This window comes from Physella acuta, unplaced genomic scaffold (genome assembly GCF_028476545.2).
Source record: "Physella acuta isolate Inbredline_101_S28 unplaced genomic scaffold, ASM2847654v3 ptg000033l, whole genome shotgun sequence".
Classification (NCBI taxonomy): Eukaryota; Metazoa; Mollusca; class Gastropoda; family Physidae; genus Physella; species Physella acuta.
Window position 1 is genome coordinate 159325 of NW_026731553.1, and position 18468 is coordinate 177792.

Below are 18468 nucleotides of genomic sequence, written 5' to 3' on the forward strand. Positions count from 1 at the left end.
GGTGTAGAGTGAGCAGCTAGCCTAGGATTAGTTAACTCACGTGTAGAGTGAGCAGCTAGCCTAGGATTAGTTAACTGAGGTGAAGAGTGAGCAGCTAGTCTAGGATTAGTTAACTCACGTGTAGAGTGAGCAGCTAGTCTAGGATTAGTTAACTCAGGTGTAGAGTGAGCAGCTAGCCTAGGATTAGTTAACTCAGGTGTAGAGTGAGCAGCTAGCCTAGGATTAGTTAACTCACGTGTAGAGTGTAGAGTGAGCAGCTAGCCTAGGATTAGTTAACTCACGTGTAGAGTGAGCAGCTAGCCTAGGATTAGTTAACTCAGGTGTAGAGTGAGCAGCTAGCCTAGGATTAGTTAACTCACGTGTAGAGTGAGCAGCTAGTCTAGGATTAGTTAACTCAGGTGTAGAGTGAGCAGCTAGCCTAGGATTAGTTAACTCAGGTGTAGAGTGAGCAGCTAGCCTAGGATTAGTTAACTCACGTGTAGAGTGTAGAGTGAGCAGCTAGCCTAGGATTAGTTAACTCACGTGTAGAGTGAGCAGCTAGCCTAGGATTAGTTAACTCAGGTGTAGAGTGAGCAGCTAGCCTAGGATTAGTTAACTCACGTGTAGAGTGAGCAGCTAGCCTAGGATTAGTTAACTCACGTGCAGAATGAGAAGCTAGCCTAGGATTAGTTAACTCACGCGTAGAGTGAGCAGCTGGGCCAGGACTAGTTAACTCACGTGTAGAGTGAGCAGCTAGGCTAGGATTAGTTAACTCACGTGTAGAGTGAGCAGCTAGCCTAGGATTAGTTAACTCACGTGTAGAGTGAGCAGCTAGCCTAGGATTAGTTAACTCACGTGTAGAGTGAGCAGCTAGGCCACGACTAGTTAACTCACGTGTAGAGTGAACAGCTAGCCTAGGATTAGTTAACTCACGTGTAGAGTGAGCAGCTAGCCTAGGATTAGTTAACTCACGTGTAGAGTGAGCAGCTAGCCTAGGATTAGTTAACTCACGTGTAGAGTGAGCAGCTAGGCTAGGATTAGTTAACTCACGTGTAGAGTGAGCAGCTAGCCTAGGATTAGTTAACTCACGTGTAGAGTGAGAAGCTAGCCTAGGATTAGTTAACTCACGTGTAGAGTGAGCAGCTAGCCTAGGATTAGTTAACTCACGTGTAGATTGAGCAGGTAGACCAGGATTAGTTAACTCACGTGTAGAGTGAGCAGCTAGCCTAGGATTAGTTAACTCACGTGTAGAGTGAGCAGCTAGGCCAGAACTAGTGTTAAAAGCTCTTTAATTTTTTCCTTTTAAATACGCGCAAAGGTACACCGCTGTACACGGTCAAATTAGTTTGAAAAAGTAAATAACCGAGTCAACTTTTCCAATCAGCTCCTGCACAGACTGCCTGGTCTGACTGCACCGGACGACCTAAGTGCCGCGAGGTTTGATGCCCAGCCCGTGATTAGCCCCTGGCACGTTCCTAGGTTAACCCTAACCCTAACTGCCGCTACGGGATACATGCCTGGGGTCGAGCAGCTAGGACTCGAACCGTAACTGTAGTTAGGTAGCTAACTCATCAGTCTAAACATCTCGCTTCAAGGTGCTGGGAAATGGCGGGCAGGTACCACAGCTACTGCAGCCCATCCCTGCCTTTCTTGAGACACTTCTAATGTTTGATGCTAAAATTGTTTCATATACAAATCTATTTTAAAAAATGAGCTTACAGAATCGGCAATGACTAGCTAGATTCACGTGACTAACTAAAACAGAATCACATGACCAACTAAAACAGAATCACGTGACCAACTAAAACAGAATCATATGACCAACTAAAACAGAATCACATGACCAACTAAAACAGAATCACATGACCAACTAAAACAGAATCACATGACCAACTAAAACAGAATCACATGACCAACTAAAACAACTTGAAGAGAATCACGTGACTGACAAAATATAACTAAAATATAATCACAGACCTCCAGCAGGACGGATCTTCTAGAAAGATCCATCATCTATATCCACCCCCCCCCCCCCACAGGCCTGTATATACAAATAGCCAATCCCCCGGGATAGCAACTGTCAAATCACCAATGCTACGGGGAAATGGCATTTTGGGATGTATTCAATGGCGGCTTCTCATCGTTTTTTTTTTTATCCCAGAGGTTCTCAAAACGTTGGCAACATCACATGTTTTCAGACTGCCATAGGAACAATCACCTCTCTTGAAAAACACATTTGAGTGATAAACTTGACCATTTCATTGCAGGTGATTAAAAAACTGGATTAGTAATTTGGTACCTAGAGAATTAGCTTAAACTATCGAGGACTTAGTTTACTGCTGGAAGTTCGCTGTGTTGAAGATCTAGGGCTAGATGTATGCGATAATCACTGTGTGTAAGATCTAGGGCTAGATGTATGCGATACATAAGAAACAGAGCCAGGTTTAAACATAAGGGATCGATACAAGAAATATTGACACTGTCGGCAATCTGGCTATTAGAGACTCGGGAAGTCTTCAGATATTGAACACACAATGACAAACAGGATCATAAAGAATTGCAGTTATTTTTAACGGGAGCTAACGACTGTGAAGGTAGATTACAAACGGCAGTTAAATGCCATGAAGGTAGATTACCAACGGCAGTTAAATACCATGAAGGTAGATTACCAACGACGGTTAAATGCCATGATGGTAGATTACCAACGACGGTTAAATGCCATGATGGTAGATTACCAACGGCAGTTAAATACCATGAAGGTAGATTACCAACGACGGTTAAATACCATGATGGTAGATTACCAACGGCAGTTAAATGCCATGATGGTAGATTACCAACGGCAGTTAAATGCCATGAAGGTAGATTACAAACGGCAGTTAAATGCCATGAAGGTAGATTACTAACGACGGTTAAATGCCATGATGGTAGATTACCAACGGCAGTTAAATGCCATGAAGGTAGATTACAACGGCAGTTAAATGCCATGATGGTAGATTACCAACGGCAGTTAAATGCCATGATGGTAGATTACCAACGGCAGTTAAATGCCATGAAGGTAGATTACCAACGGCGGTTAAATGCCATGAAGGTAGATTACAACGGCAGTTAAATGCCATGATGGTAGATTACCAACGGCAGTTAAATGCCATGAAGGTAGATTACCAACGGCGGTTAAATGCCATGAAGGTAGATTACAAACGACGGTTAAATGCCATGATGGTAGATTACCAACGGCAGTTAAATGCCATGAAGGTAGATTACAACGGCAATTAAATGCCATGATGGTAGATTACCAACGGCAGTTAAATGCCATGATGGTAGATTACCAACGGCAGTTAAATGCCATGAAGGTAGATTACAAACGACGGTTAAATGCCATGATGGTAGATTACCAACGGCAGTTAAATGCCATGAAAGGAGATTGCTATAGGCAAGTGAGATTGTAGGTATCAGATCTTGGAACAGACTGTTTAAAACACAAGAGAAACGGGCTACAGCTTTGTATTGACCACTCGGGAAGAATCGTTACACATTTACAACCTTACGGTGTTTCAGACATTTTTCTGGGGCACATCCTGGGGGCACTTGAAACTTACGGAACAGACTTAAATTATTACCCGAGGGGGGACGGACGACGAACACTGGTTAAAATAAATATTTCCTATATAAATTATATTTTTTTTTTCTATTTTGTTCGGAGCGGGGGAAGGTTGGGGGGGGGGAGGTTCAGTGTCCTTCCCAAAAAACTCTGGTATGTAATCTTGGGCAGTGTGCTGGTAATAACCGCGGGTACAAGAGTAGTATGTTATTGTTTGTACATTATGCCAGAAATAACATCGGGTACCTTTGTAAGTTGTAAGCCTGGGACAGATAGATATAACATCGGATACCCGTCTAAGCGGGGCCAGATATAACATCGGGTACCCTTGTAAGCCTGGACCAGTTATAACATCGGGTACCCTTGTAAGCCTAGACCAGTTATAACATCGGGTATCCTGTAAGAGTGGACATTATGCTGGTCCTGACATAAGATAGCCGTCTAAGCCTGGACGATCGATGCCGTCCTGTCAACAATCAAGCCATGAGATGGGGCTGTAGACACCCGTCTACGTTATCACAACACGTGTTATTCTGCTCACGTAAACATACACAGTGCACGCACACAGACGTCTATATATACACGCAATCGCATATACACTCGCAGAAATAAACAGTGGCTTACAGAGGCAAAAACAGTCGCGCACCCACTTAAACACGGCCACATACACATATATCCGAACACATTCTTGTACACAAACTACACACACACGCGCTTATATAATATATATGTATTATGTATATATAATTACAAACTAAAACGCTTTCTTTAACACACACAGTCGCTCACTCGCTCGCACACTTATATACACGCCAGCAAGCTCGCATTCGCATCGTTCCAGGCATCAACTTTTATCTGGTCATACCACTATACACACATTTTAGCCAGGCATACCACTATCCACACAACTTTTAGACGGGCATACCACTATCCACACAACATTTTAGCCAGGCATACCACTATCCACACAACATTTTAGTCAGGCAAACCACTATACACACAAATTTTTAGCTAGGCATACCACTATCCACACAACATTTTAGTCAGGCAAACCACTATACACACAAATTTTTAGCTAGGCAAGTCACTATCCACACAACTTTACAGACAGACAAGCCACTATCCACACAACTTTACAGACAGACAAGCCACTATCCACACAACTTTACAGTAAGATAAGCCACTATCCACACAACTTTACGGTCAGACAAGCTACTATTCACACAACTTTACAGTCAGACAAGCCACTATTCACACAACTTTACAGCCAGACAAGCCACTATCCACACAACTTTACAGTCAGATAAGCCACTATCCACACAAGTTTACAGTCAGACAAGCCACTATCCACACAACTTTACAGTCACACAAGCCACTATCCACACAACTTTCAGCACTAAACATCTCGACCTGACAGTTACACTAGACACCCTGAGCTACCCCGGGCCAGCAATGTAACAGGTGCTGAAGGTGGGTTTACTATTGATCAGCGCACGGCGTTAGGTAGGTAAAAAAACGTGCGCTAATTTCTCAAACACCTACCTGCGGTGCTCTAATTGACAGTGCGTGTAAGTTATGCAGTAAGCTACACTCACACTTTTGTAAGGCGTCTAGTTATAAACTAAATGTTTGTCCAGTGTATTAAATACCGCATAGGTTGTGGGTGGGGTGCGAGCCCGTCCTACCACACCCCGGCTACCACCGCCACGAGACCTGGGAACAACAGCAGGGATTAGCTGAAGTAGCGAGTGTTGGTTTAGTCAGGCTCTGTGGCGGCGTCAGTTAATGGCTGGATTATCTGATGGTCAAGTGATGAGTAGCAACCCTTCAACAACAACAACAAAGGTTGGGGGCGTGATCGGTGGAGGGAGGTGCTAGAAGATCTGTGTTTCTTTCCCACATGTTTCTCCGGGGGGGGGGGGGGGGGGGGGGGGGGAAGAAGAGGGGGGGGGGGGCATTCATTTTCAGGGAGGGGGGGGGGATGTGGCGGGGCGGAAACTTATTGGAGTATATATTTTGTGGATGAATTCTATTTCGTTTTAGGGGACTGCCCCCCCATCCCCCCAAGATATACACTTAAGAAACTATAGAGAATAAAGGCTTTATACCTTTATGACAGATATGTTACATGTGGGTAGATAATTATGGGCAGACATTTGATTCCCCCCCCCCCCCCCCCCCCAGATTTTGTTGCCGTGCCAATGACACCTGTGCGGTTGAAGACTGAGCAGCTGAATACAGCCAGTTGAATCAGCACGTCCTACAACTGTTGCACCTGTCGTCAACCACACGTCGTGTGTGTAGGAGAACATTACAGCTACACACACACTGCACACCATTGAAAATTTAAATATCTGCACGTCGTGAGAGTAGGAGAACATTACAGCTACACACACACTGCACACCATTGAAAATTTAAATATCTACACGTCGTGAGAGTAGGAGAACATTACAGCTACACACACACACTGCACACCATTGAAAATTTAAATATCTACACGTCGTGAGAGTAGGAGAACATTACAGCTACACACACACTGCACACCATTGAAAATTTAAATATCTACACGTCGTGAGAGTAGGAGAACATTACAGCTACACACACACTGCACACCATTGAAAATTTAAATATCTACACGTCGTGAGAGTAGGAGAACATTACAGCTACACACACACTGCACACCATTGAAAATTTAAATATCTACACGTCGTGAGAGTAGGAGAACATTACAGCTACACACACACTGCACACCATTGAAAATTTAAATATCTACACGTCGTGAGAGTAGGAGAACATTACAGCTACACACACACTGCACACCATTGAAAATTTAAATATCTACACGTCGTGAGAGTAGGAGAACATTACAGCTACACACACACTGCACACCATTGAAAATTTAAATATCTACACGTTGTGAGAGTAGGAGAACATTACAGCTACACACACACTGCACACCATTGAAAATTTAAATATCTACACGTCGTGAGAGTAGGAGAACATTACAGCTACACACACACTGCACACCATTGAAAATTTAAATATCTACACGTCGTGAGAGTAGGAGAACATTACAGCTACACACACACTGCACACCATTGAAAATTTTAAATATCTGCACGTCGTGAGAGTAGGAGAACATTACAGCTACACACACACACACTGCACACCATTGAAAATTTAAATATCTGCACGTCGTGTGTGTAAGAGAACATTACAGCTACACACACACATCACACCATTGAAAATTTAAATATCTGCACGTCGTGTGTGTAGGAGAACATTACAGCTACACACACACACGCTGCACACGATTGAAAATTTAAATATCTACACGTCGTGTGTGTAGGAGAACATTACAGCTACACACACACACACTGCACACCATTGAAAATTTAAATATCTGCACGTCGTGTGTGTAGGAGAACAATACAGCTACACACACACGCTGCACACGATTGAAAATTTAAATATCTACACGCGAGCCGCTTTATAGTGGTCGATAAATCATTACAACCCTAATTAATCTCGCCTCACGCATTTAACTTTCCACCACACACTATTTTATTAATGAGCCCAGCATACCCTTAATTCAATTAGTGTATACCGCATTCCATTACTAAATTAAATGTATGTTTTGGCCACGTTATAAACATTGAAACAACGGAGGATGAAGCCGGATTATCAGCAGATAAAACTTCAGCGATGTCGGATTACACCGGATCAACGGAATAGCGTGACGGTGTTGGGACGATCAAGGCACCGACCCCGACATCAAACGAAAGCAGATCGCTGAATGCATTGATCTGTTGCTAATCAGTAGATTGTATGAACGCGCTGTCTAGGGTATTGATCTATTGCTAATCAGCAGATTACACCAAAGCGCTGATGGGTTAAAAGGTTTTAGTACTGCTAGTTTCAGCAAACACGACGCTTATGGTCGGCTGGCTAAACGCAACGCAGGGACCGCTCTTTGAGGAGAAGCACTGGACATAATGGTCCCCCAGCCTCAGTCTCACCCCCCCCCCCTGCCCTGTTGCGTAAAACAACGCAGGGACCGCTCTTTGAGGCGAAGCACTGGACAAAATGGTCCCCCACCCTCACTCACCCCCCCCCCCCACCTTCTGCCCTGTTGCGTAAAACAACGCAGGGACCGCTCTTTGAGGCGAAGCACTGGACAAAATGGTCCCCCACCCTCACTCACCCCCCCCCCCACCTTCTGCCCTGTTGCGTAAAACAACGCAGGGACCGCTCTTTGAGGCGAAGCACTGGACAAAATGGTCCCCCACCCTCACTCACCCCCCCCCCCCCAACCTTCTGCCCTGTTGCGTAAAACAACGCAGGGACCGCTCTTTGAGGCGAAGCACTGGACAAAATGGTCCCCCACCCTCACTCACCCCCCCCCCCCCCAACCTTCTGCCCTGTTGCGTAAAACTCGCCGCCGCCACCGGTTCTCCGGAAGTGACGTGGAATCCCCCCGACGCGGCAGCGGCCCAATATTTATGCAGTGGGCAGCAAACACGACCAGTGTTTTGTTTGATATCAGCGCCGACTTCACGGCTCTCCAACAAAGCTGGGATCGTGGCTATTATCTGCTGATTGCTTCAACAAACACGGTATGTCATAGCATCCCCCTCCCCACCCCCGGGCCTTCCACTCTTGCCATTGCACCATATCAAATCGTGACAGATTCCCCCCCCCCCCACACACACACTTTATCGTTTATCGATAACCTCAGGAAAACAACAGATAAACGTCATCAACACCGACACAACCCCATCCACAATAGGTTGTAAAAAAAAATTAGCGCTCTTCCCCGAGCTATTAATGGGCTATTTCCGGGTACAGCGGCTAGCTCGAGACTTCTGTTGGAACCTGATCGAAGTCTTTTTCTCCGGGTACCATTGCTAGCTCGCTTATATCTTCGGGTACCATTGCTAGCTAGAGTCAGACCAATGTTTTATATTTCCGGGTACCATTCTTATATTTCCGGGTACCATTGCTAGCTCGAGTCAGACCAATGTTTTATATCTCCGGGTACCATTTTTATATTTCCGGGTACCAGTCTTATATTTCCGGGTACCATTCTTATATTTCCGGGTACCATTGCTAGCTCGAGTCAGACCAATGTTTTATATTTCCGGGTACCATTTTTATATTTCCGGGTACCATTCTTATATTTCCGGGTACCATTCTTATATTTCCGGGTACCATTCTTATATTTCCGGGTACCATTGCTAGCTCGAGTCAGACCAGTATCTTATATTTCCGGGTACCATTGCTAGCTCGAGTCAGACCAGTATCTTATATTTCCGGGTACCATTCTTATATTTTCGGGTACCATTCTTATATTTCCGGGTACCATTCTTATATTTCCGGGTACCATTGCTAGCTCGAGTCAGACCAATGTCTTATATTTCCGGGTACCACTGCTAGCTCGAGTCAGACTAATGTCTTATATTTTCGGGTACCATTGCTAGCTCGTGTCAGACCAGTGTCTTATATTTCCAGGTACCATTGCTAGCTCGAGTCAGACCAATGTCTTATATTTCCGGGTACCATTGCTAGCTCGAGTCAGACCAATGTCTTATATTTCCGGGTACAGCGGCTAGCTCGAGACTTCTGTTGGAACCTGATCGAAGTCTTTTTCTCCGGGTACCATTGCTAGCTCGCTTATATCTTCGGGTACCATTGCTAGCTAGAGTCAGACCAATGTTTTATATTTCCGGGTACCATTCTTATATTTCCGGGTACCATTGCTAGCTCGAGTCAGACCAATGTTTTATATCTCCGGGTACCATTTTTATATTTCCGGGTACCAGTCTTATATTTCCGGGTACCATTCTTATATTTCCGGGTACCATTGCTAGCTCGAGTCAGACCAATGTTTTATATTTCCGGGTACCATTTTTATATTTCCGGGTACCATTCTTATATTTCCGGGTACCATTCTTATATTTCCGGGTACCATTCTTATATTTCCGGGTACCATTGCTAGCTCGTGTCAGACCAGTGTCTTATATTTCCAGGTACCATTGCTAGCTCGAGTCAGACCAGTATCTTATATTTCCGGGTACCATTCTTATATTTTCGGGTACCATTCTTATATTTCCGGGTACCATTGCTAGCTCGAGTCAGACCAGTGTCTTATATTTCCGGGTACCATTGCTAGCTTGAGTCAGACCAATGTCTTATATTTCCGGGTACACCGTTCCAATGAAACGAGGCTGTCTTCACGCACAGTTCTCAAGAGTTATTTAATGACTAGTAGCTGGGCCAGCTGCCAGATTAACAACTGCAGCTGGGCCTTGTGTAGAAATTATATCTGCAGCTGAACATATATGAAAGTAATAGTTTAAGGCAATATTTCTATTCATTATATCTTTACTGTGTGACGACCCCCTCTGTGTTCTGCGTCTTGAGAACCGTCTGTTCCACACACATACATACATACATATTCTTCTTCTTACTAACAGGCCGGCTTCACGCCCGATTCCTGGTCGATACCATTTAAAACGTGACGTAAGCTAAACACCGTTGTAAAGACCACGTTACATTAGGCCTAGGCTGAGTTTGTTTAAAAACTTGAACGTGTTAGGCAGTGGCGTAGCCAGGATCGTCTCAAGGGGGGGGGGGGGTTCCAATTTTTACCCGGGGACAAACTTTCGATTTGCACCCCCCCCCCCCCCATCAAACTTTCGATTTGCACCCCCCCCTCAAACTTTCGATTTGCACCCCCCCTCAAACTTTCGATTTGCACCCCCCCCCCCCTCAAACTTTCGATTTGCACCCCCCCTCATACTTTTTATATATACCGAGGGGTCTGCCTACGCCACTGGTGTTAGGCGATCGCGTACACAAGGTGGTCGGTGTGTTGTGTGTAGGAGGGCTCATTGAAATAAATGTCATTCAACTTGAGGCTTAAGGGAGGGGGGGGGGAAGTCATTCTTCTTTACGGAATGGTAGAATGGTTGAACGTAACGCAATTTTACTTAGGGGGGGGGGTGTATGTCACGGTGACCCAGAATGAAACAAACACTGACACATTTACTGGCTTTAAAAATAACGGTTTACAGTCCCATTGTGTGTCGTGTCTGGTGTTGGTGACCTGGGCTTGTGTATTGTGTAAGGCGAGACATACTGACCTAAGGCCGTGTTGCACTTGTTGTTTTTACACTGAAACACTGTATACTTTTGGGACAGCCGTGCGTATATTGTGCTCGTATGGCATGATTAGACGAGGGTTTGCACTATGTCTGACAACAGGTGTTTCTTTCATTTTTTTCTCCGGTGATGGGGGCACTTGAAACATTTTATTTTTTTGAAGGGAGGGGGGAGGCTTTAGGGTGAATTTGGGATGTCATTAATAATTTGTATGAAAAGGTGTGTATTTTGGTACCTTTAACCCTATAAACCCTCAATGTTGCATGCGTGCATTAAATTAAACATTGGAGCTGGCAAAAAGTGGCGGGGCTTAACTTTTCACGCGTGCATTTTTTGCAAGTGGCTGGGCATATGTGAACAAGAAACCACTGGTTGTAGTATGTACTTTGTATATAATGTCTATTTTGTCTCACCCCCCCCCCCACTCAACCCCAAGAGATGCCTAAAAGAAACTCTGCTAACCTGGGACTAAACTATACAGATGGCCATAGACCCGCTAAACTATACAGATGGCCATAGACCCGCTAACCTGGGACTAAACTATACAGATGCCCATAGACCCGCTAAACTATACAGATGGCCATAGACCCGCTAACCTGGGACTAAACTATACAGATGGCCATAGACCCACTAACCTGGGACTAAACTATACAGATGCCCATAGACCCGCTAACCTGGGACTAAACTATACAGATGGCCATAGACCCGCTAAACTATACAGATGGCCATAGACCCGCTAACCTGGGACTAAACTATACAGATGGCCATAGACCCGCTAACCTGGAGCTAAGCTATACAGATGGCCATAGACCCGCTAAACTATACAGATGGCCATAGACCCGCTAACCTGGGACTAAACTATACAGATGGACATAGACCCGCTAACCTGGGGCTAAACTATACAGATGGCCATAGACCCGCTAACCTGGAGCTAAGCTATACAGATGGCCATAGACCCGCTAAACTATACAGATGGCCATAGACCCGCTAACCTGGGGCTAAACTATACAGATGGCCATAGACCCGCTAACCTGGAGCTAAGCTATACAGATGGCCATAGACCCGCTAAACTATACAGATGGCCATAGACCCGCTAACCTGGAGCTAAACTATACAGATGGCCATAGACCCGCTAACCTGGAGCTAAACTATACAGATGGCCATAGACCCGCTAACCTGGGACTAAACTATACAGATGCCCATAGACCCGCTAACCTGGGACTAAACTATACAGATGGCCATAGACCCGCTAAACTATACAGATGGCCATAGACCCGCTAACCTGGGACTAAACTATACAGATGGCCATAGACCCGCTAACCTGGAGCTAAGCTATACAGATGGCCATAGACCCGCTAAACTATACAGATGGCCATAGACCCGCTAACCTGGGACTAAACTATACAGATGGACATAGACCCGCTAACCTGGGGCTAAACTATACAGATGGCCATAGACCCGCTAACCTGGAGCTAAGCTATACAGATGGCCATAGACCCGCTAAACTATACAGATGGCCATAGACCCGCTAACCTGGGGCTAAACTATACAGATGGCCATAGACCCGCTAACCTGGGACTAAACTATACAGATGCCCATAGACCCGCTAAACTATACAGATGGCCATAGACCCGCTAACCTGGGACTAAACTATACAGATGGCCATAGACCCGCTAACCTGGAGCTAAGCTATACAGATGGCCATAGACCCGCTAAACTATACAGATGGCCATAGACCCGCTAACCTGGAGCTAAACTATACAGATGGCCATAGACCCGCTAACCTGGGACTAAACTATACAGATGCCCATAGACCCGCTAAACTATACAGATGGCCATAGACCCGCTAACCTGGAGCTAAACTATACAGATGGCCATAGACCCGCTAACCTGGGACTAAACTATACAGATGCCCATAGACCCGCTAAACTATACAGATGGCCATAGACCCGCTAACCTGGAGCTAAGCTATACAGATGGCCATAGACCCGCTAACCTGGGACTAAACTATACAGATGGCCATAGACCCGCTAACCTGGGACTAAACTATACAGATGGCCATAGACCCGCTACCATGGGACTAAACTATACAGATGCCCATAGACCCGCTAAACTATACAGATGGCCATAGACCCGCTAACCTGGAGCTAAGCTATACAGATGGCCATAGACCCGCTAACCTGGAGCTAAGCTATACAGATGGCCATAGACCCGCTAACCTGGAGCTAAGCTATACAGATGGCCATAGACCCGCTAACCTGGAGCTAAGCTATACAGATGGCCATAGACCCGCTAAACTATACAGATGGCCATAGACCCGCTAACCTGGGGCTAAACTATACAGATGGCCATAGACCCGCTAACCTGGGACTAAACTATACAGATGCCCATAGACCCGCTAAACTATACAGATGGCCATAGACCCGCTAACCTGGGACTAAACTATACAGATGGCCATAGACCCGCTAACCTGGGACTAAACTATACAGATGGCCATAGACCCGCTAACCTGGGACTAAACTATACAGATGGCCATAGACCCGCTAACCTGGAGCTAAACTATACAGATGGCCATAGACCCGCTAACCTGGGGCTAAGCTATACAGATGGCCATAGACCCGCTAACCTGGGGCTAAACTATACAGATGGCCATAGACCCGCTAACCTGGGGCTAAACTATACAGATGGCCATAGACCCGCTAACCTGGGGCTAAACTATACAGATGGCCATAGACCCGCTAACCTGGGGCTAAACTATACAGATGGCCATAGACCCGCTAACCTGGGGCTAAACTATACAGATGGCCATAGACCCGCTAACCTGGGGCTAAACTATACAGATGGCCATAGACCCGCTAACCTGGAGCTAAACTATACAGATTGCCAATCCGGCGTAAAATTGAATTACAAAACTTCACACGTAGGCGTGGTGACAGATTTTTCTCTATAAAAATAGTTAGACATGTGAGCCTTATTGCTATAGCAAGATATGTACAGAAAAAGTTATCGTTAAAAAAAAAGTTATAGGTTAATGTTAGGCATCGGTCGAGAGTCACATTACATCTAGATTCACATTACATCCAGAGTCACATTACATCGAGAGTCACATTACAAAGGGCAAGATGACTCAAGGCTAACGTGTGTGGCTGTGGTGTGTAGCTGTGTCCTGTTGCTGTGATGTGTAGTTATGGTGTGTAGCTGTGTCCAGTAGCTGGTGTGTAGCCGTGGTGTGTAGCTGTGTCCTGTTGCTGTGGTGTGTAGCTGTGGTGTGTAGTTGTGGTGTGTAGCTGTGGTGTGTAGCTGTGGTGTGTAGCTGTGGTGTGTAGCTGTGTCCTGTTGCTGTGGTGTGTAGCTGTGGTGTGTAGCTGTGGTGTGTAGCTGTGGTGTGTAGCTGTGGTGTGTAGTTGTGTCCTGTAGCTGTGGTGCGTATTTGTGTGCTGTAGCTCTAGTGTATAGTTGTACTGTGGTGTGGTGATGCGGTGTGAAGCTATAGTGGTGTGGAACTGTACTGTGTAACAAAGTGTCCTTGTATTATGTAAAACGAGTGACCTTGTATTTTGTATAACAAATTATCCTATTAATTTTGTGTAATAAAAGTGACAATTGTAAACGTTTCCCATTGTTTCTCGTGTATGTTATTGCCATATGGCACCTGACACATGTCATGCCATAAAGATGTCACATAGACAGATGCATTCTAGAAACAGGTTTTTAACGTTTTAGCAGGCGTAGTAGAGCAATTTAAATAATTTTTTTTGTGCGTAATGTTTAAAACGTGTGTATCTTCATCTTGATTAATTACCTACGGTGTGGTGTCGCCATAGTAAAAAAGTGAATTTTGTAGAGAGTTAGATGTTTTATATTGCACACTGGAATTATTTCTAGCAAAAGTTTTTCTTAATATTTTCAGTAAAGTTTATCACACTACATGTGGTCGATTACTTGTCCAAACGACCCTTAAAATAAATGTCCAGATCTTTCACAAATGTTAAAATCTAGCTGTTTATCTTTATATAAAGAAAAAAAAATGACCTGGTTCAATAATTGACAAATAAAAACTTTTAACTTGTGTGACTTTCATGGTATCAGTAGGCTGATTTGTATTAAGAAAAACAAATGGACACGAAATTTAACGGCGTGTGTAGCTAGAGGTCCTACCATAATCAGCCACTGCGTCTTTTAATCTTCTAAGTAGGCTACGTAGGTTTGTCTGCTGAAATAACACACTTTACAATGCGGGTGTCTAAATACCATGTAAAACTAAATCAGATGCTATGTGTGTAGACACCGTAAGGTAGACACCGTACGGTGTCTGTTGACCAATTATTCCCATGCGGCACCAAGACGACAACACAACCAGAACAATGCTGTGGGTGGGTGTGGGGGGGGGGGGCAATATTAGAGGAAACCCAAAGCAACAATAGAGAGGTAAAAGGAAGAAGAAAGTAAAACAGAAGAACGGAAATGCTATAGAATCACGAAACAATCACCGGAAATGATGAAAAACATAACGAAATGACAGCAAAGAGAGAAAACAGAAGTCTGCATATTTAACTTAAAAGTTCTGAATTCTAGCAAAAATAATAACAATAATAACACATTTTCTGCAAATATTTACCTGTACATTTTACATCAGCACATTAGACTTCAGGCGAAATTACATTTTCTTGAGGTGAAATTATTTTTTTTTTTTACAAACACCTGGCATGTTATTCTTTTCAAGATACAATTATGTTTAGAGTTTGGGTAATGGATGATGGGGGGGGGGGGGGGGGGGGGTAAAAGTCTCTACCAGACACGTTTCTGCATTTCCTGTAGTTAGGTTAGGTATATGCACGGCACAGGTAGATATGAGGTGAGATGGGTAGGCAATTTGTGAGACGGTATATGTATGTGTGTGTGTGTGCGTATGATGTTCGCGTGTGTATATGCAAGTGTGTGTGAGTGATTTTCCTGTATGTGTATGCGTGTGATGTTCGTGTGTGTGTGTGAGTGTGTTTGCGTGTGATCTTCGTGTGTGTATATGCGTCTGATCTTCGTGAGAGAGAGACGGTACCAGCTTTACTAGTGCGTATGCATGCAAGCTATGCGTGTGTATGAACCCTACCTTTGAATGTACAATCTACCCTTGTATTAAATGCATGTGTACATACTAGATGTATGTGTACCAAAACCTACCCTTGTACTCATCCTGTTAACATACGCGCGTATGGTACCACACAGACGGGGAGATAATCAGAGATGAGCCGGTACTCACACTAAAACGTCATGTACCAAAACAAACAATACAGCCAGTCGGTAGGCCTGCGGCGCCCAGTAATTAAACAAATCACGTGCCCGTCTAACATCATTACCCAGATGCACGCGGGAGATCTGTATATGATCGTACGAATGTATGTACAACTAGGGTAGAGACGAGGTTTCCACCCTGTTTAAACCGATCAATAGAAGCATTCCATTTTAAACAACGTGATCTTTGTATACTGGAATAGAGAGGTTCTCTTGGGGAGTGTGGACAGAGACGTTACTACCACACATATATTTTGATTCTAATAAATTAACCGGGTATAGTTTGTTGTTATATATTTTTTCACGATAGTTCAGGCTTTAGCCTTTAGGATTAGAATTCAGTCTGAGGTTGATATATACTATTTGCGGAGTAATGGTAAGCGGGGTGAAAATTGGCTGCTTAAGACTACACACATATTAGTGTGTAGAATACTTGTTCATAAGGAACAATCTTTACAAGAATGAAGCTTGTCATCGAAATTCAAATGGCACCCAATGTGACGTAGCGGGTTAGTGGTAGACGATTGGTTACTTCGCGGATGGCTGCTTCAAGGCCATCGATTGATAGCCGCTTGTGGTACTACAAACAATTACGGTTAATTACTATTTTGAAAAACATGAAGGCCACATACGTTATTATACATTTGGGCCAAATGTTTATAAATGTTAACGTTTTCTTGGAAATTATAAAGAAACTTTGCCTTCGCTAATGGAGTTACGGGTTTAATTTAATTAAATTAAATCTGTAAAAACAAAATGGCCATCTCAAAGGTCGGATGAAAACATAGATGCAGACGTGCAGGGGCTTGTTGGCGCGGCTGGATTATTGATCGCGTTGTCAGCCCAACGGGGAGAAGATGCGAAGCACTCTGCTAGGTTTAGAAAACAGTGCTAAGGAGGGAATAAGGGAAGCAATAGGGGAAAGGGGGTGGGAGAGGATAGAAAGAGACTGGGGGTGGGTAGTAGATGCATAAACGTGATGATAATAAAAGTTCTACATACAAGGGTAGTACAGATACAATACCGATTTGAAAAAAAGTGATTTCAAAAGAACAACAAAAATATAAGGAAATCGCTGACCTAACTTAATAATAAATAAATAAGCACCGTAAAATATTTTCTATATAAACCCTAATACATAGAAGGCCTGTCATCATCCTTAGATTTACAACTAGATCTATATTAAAAAAGAGTAGGTCTTCTCATAGATAGTTTATAGTAGGTTACTTCAAAAAGCTGTTTTTTTTTACTTTTCATTTTCAGTTTGCCATAGGCCTCTAGGGCCTATACTTAAATTACAATTACATACTATATAACACATATAGGCATACATAAAATAGTAATTTAATACCTAACTGGGAGGCCTTCATTGGTAATGTTACTAACAATTGTATATTTAAATTAATAGTAATAAACTAAGTGAGATATTTCTAACCCTAAATAAGCCTAGCCCTAGCTAAAGTCTTAAGGGCACTCGAGTGCCTATGCTTCTTTCTTATGTAGTTTACTTAATAATCGGAGTTTCTTCCAGACTTTTTTCTCAGGGTGGGGGTGAGGGGCACTTGATATTTTCGGGGGGGGGGGGGGGGGGCGGTCAACATTTTTCGGGGGAACGGACACTAGTAAAAGTGTAGTGTATGTTTACTATAAAAATTCCATCTCGTTCGGGGGGCGGTAGACTTTATTGTCTACTAGTCAACAACAACACTACTAGAGTCTAGATCTAGATCTACATTTAGACTTTTGAGTGAGTGTGCCATCAGTCAATGAAACTCGATGGCACTCTGAAACTGAGGTGTGTACACCAGAAATAGAATAATATAATAGATTAAATAAGTCTAGATCTAGATAACTACTAGATTCTAGATAGATGATTGATTTATCTACTAGACTGTAACTAACTAGATATAGAATCTAGATTTAGATCTAGATCTAGATTTAGATCCAGAATCTAGGTTTAGATTTCTAGTTCTCAAATCAAACTCACTCATGCACACTCTGACTCAACTGTCTGCTGCGTACAGAGTGGTAGCCTATGTATCGAACTATTTTTAAATTATTTAAAAATAGAAGGCGTTATTAATAATAGATCTAAGTAAAAAGAATGTGAGAATGACAACTTACAGGAAATCAGTCGAAGATGTCTTATTCTAGATTTAGTTATTATCGAATGCTCAACAACTTGTTGGTAGAATACGAATATACGCGATGTTGATCGCCAGACTAAAAACATTCCAGTAGCGCCCCCTAACAAACCATTCATTGGCTGGATGAAAAAAACAACTGCTCTCATTGGTTGTGGATATTTATTTTTAGTCTCAATCTATTTTTGGTTTGAGAATTCCCCCCATAAGAGGAGGGGGAAGGCAACTCACTTTTAGCACAAAAATGTAATCCTATCCTTCTGGTTTAGATGAAATGGACTATTAGAACAATG

At 43.6% G+C, this 18468-nt stretch overlaps 1 protein-coding gene across 1 annotated transcript in view; it reads right to left on the minus strand.

The window, feature by feature from the left end:
- The window catches only part of LOC131942178 (CD82 antigen), a 34952-nt gene extending 16691 nt beyond the window's left edge, over positions 1 to 18261 (minus strand). The window contains exon 1 of the mRNA XM_059301909.1: positions 18156 to 18261. The gene's annotated coding sequence lies outside the window, so the exon portion shown is untranslated. The remainder of the gene's footprint in view (positions 1 to 18155) is intronic.
- Positions 18262 to 18468: the final 207 nt, after the last annotated feature.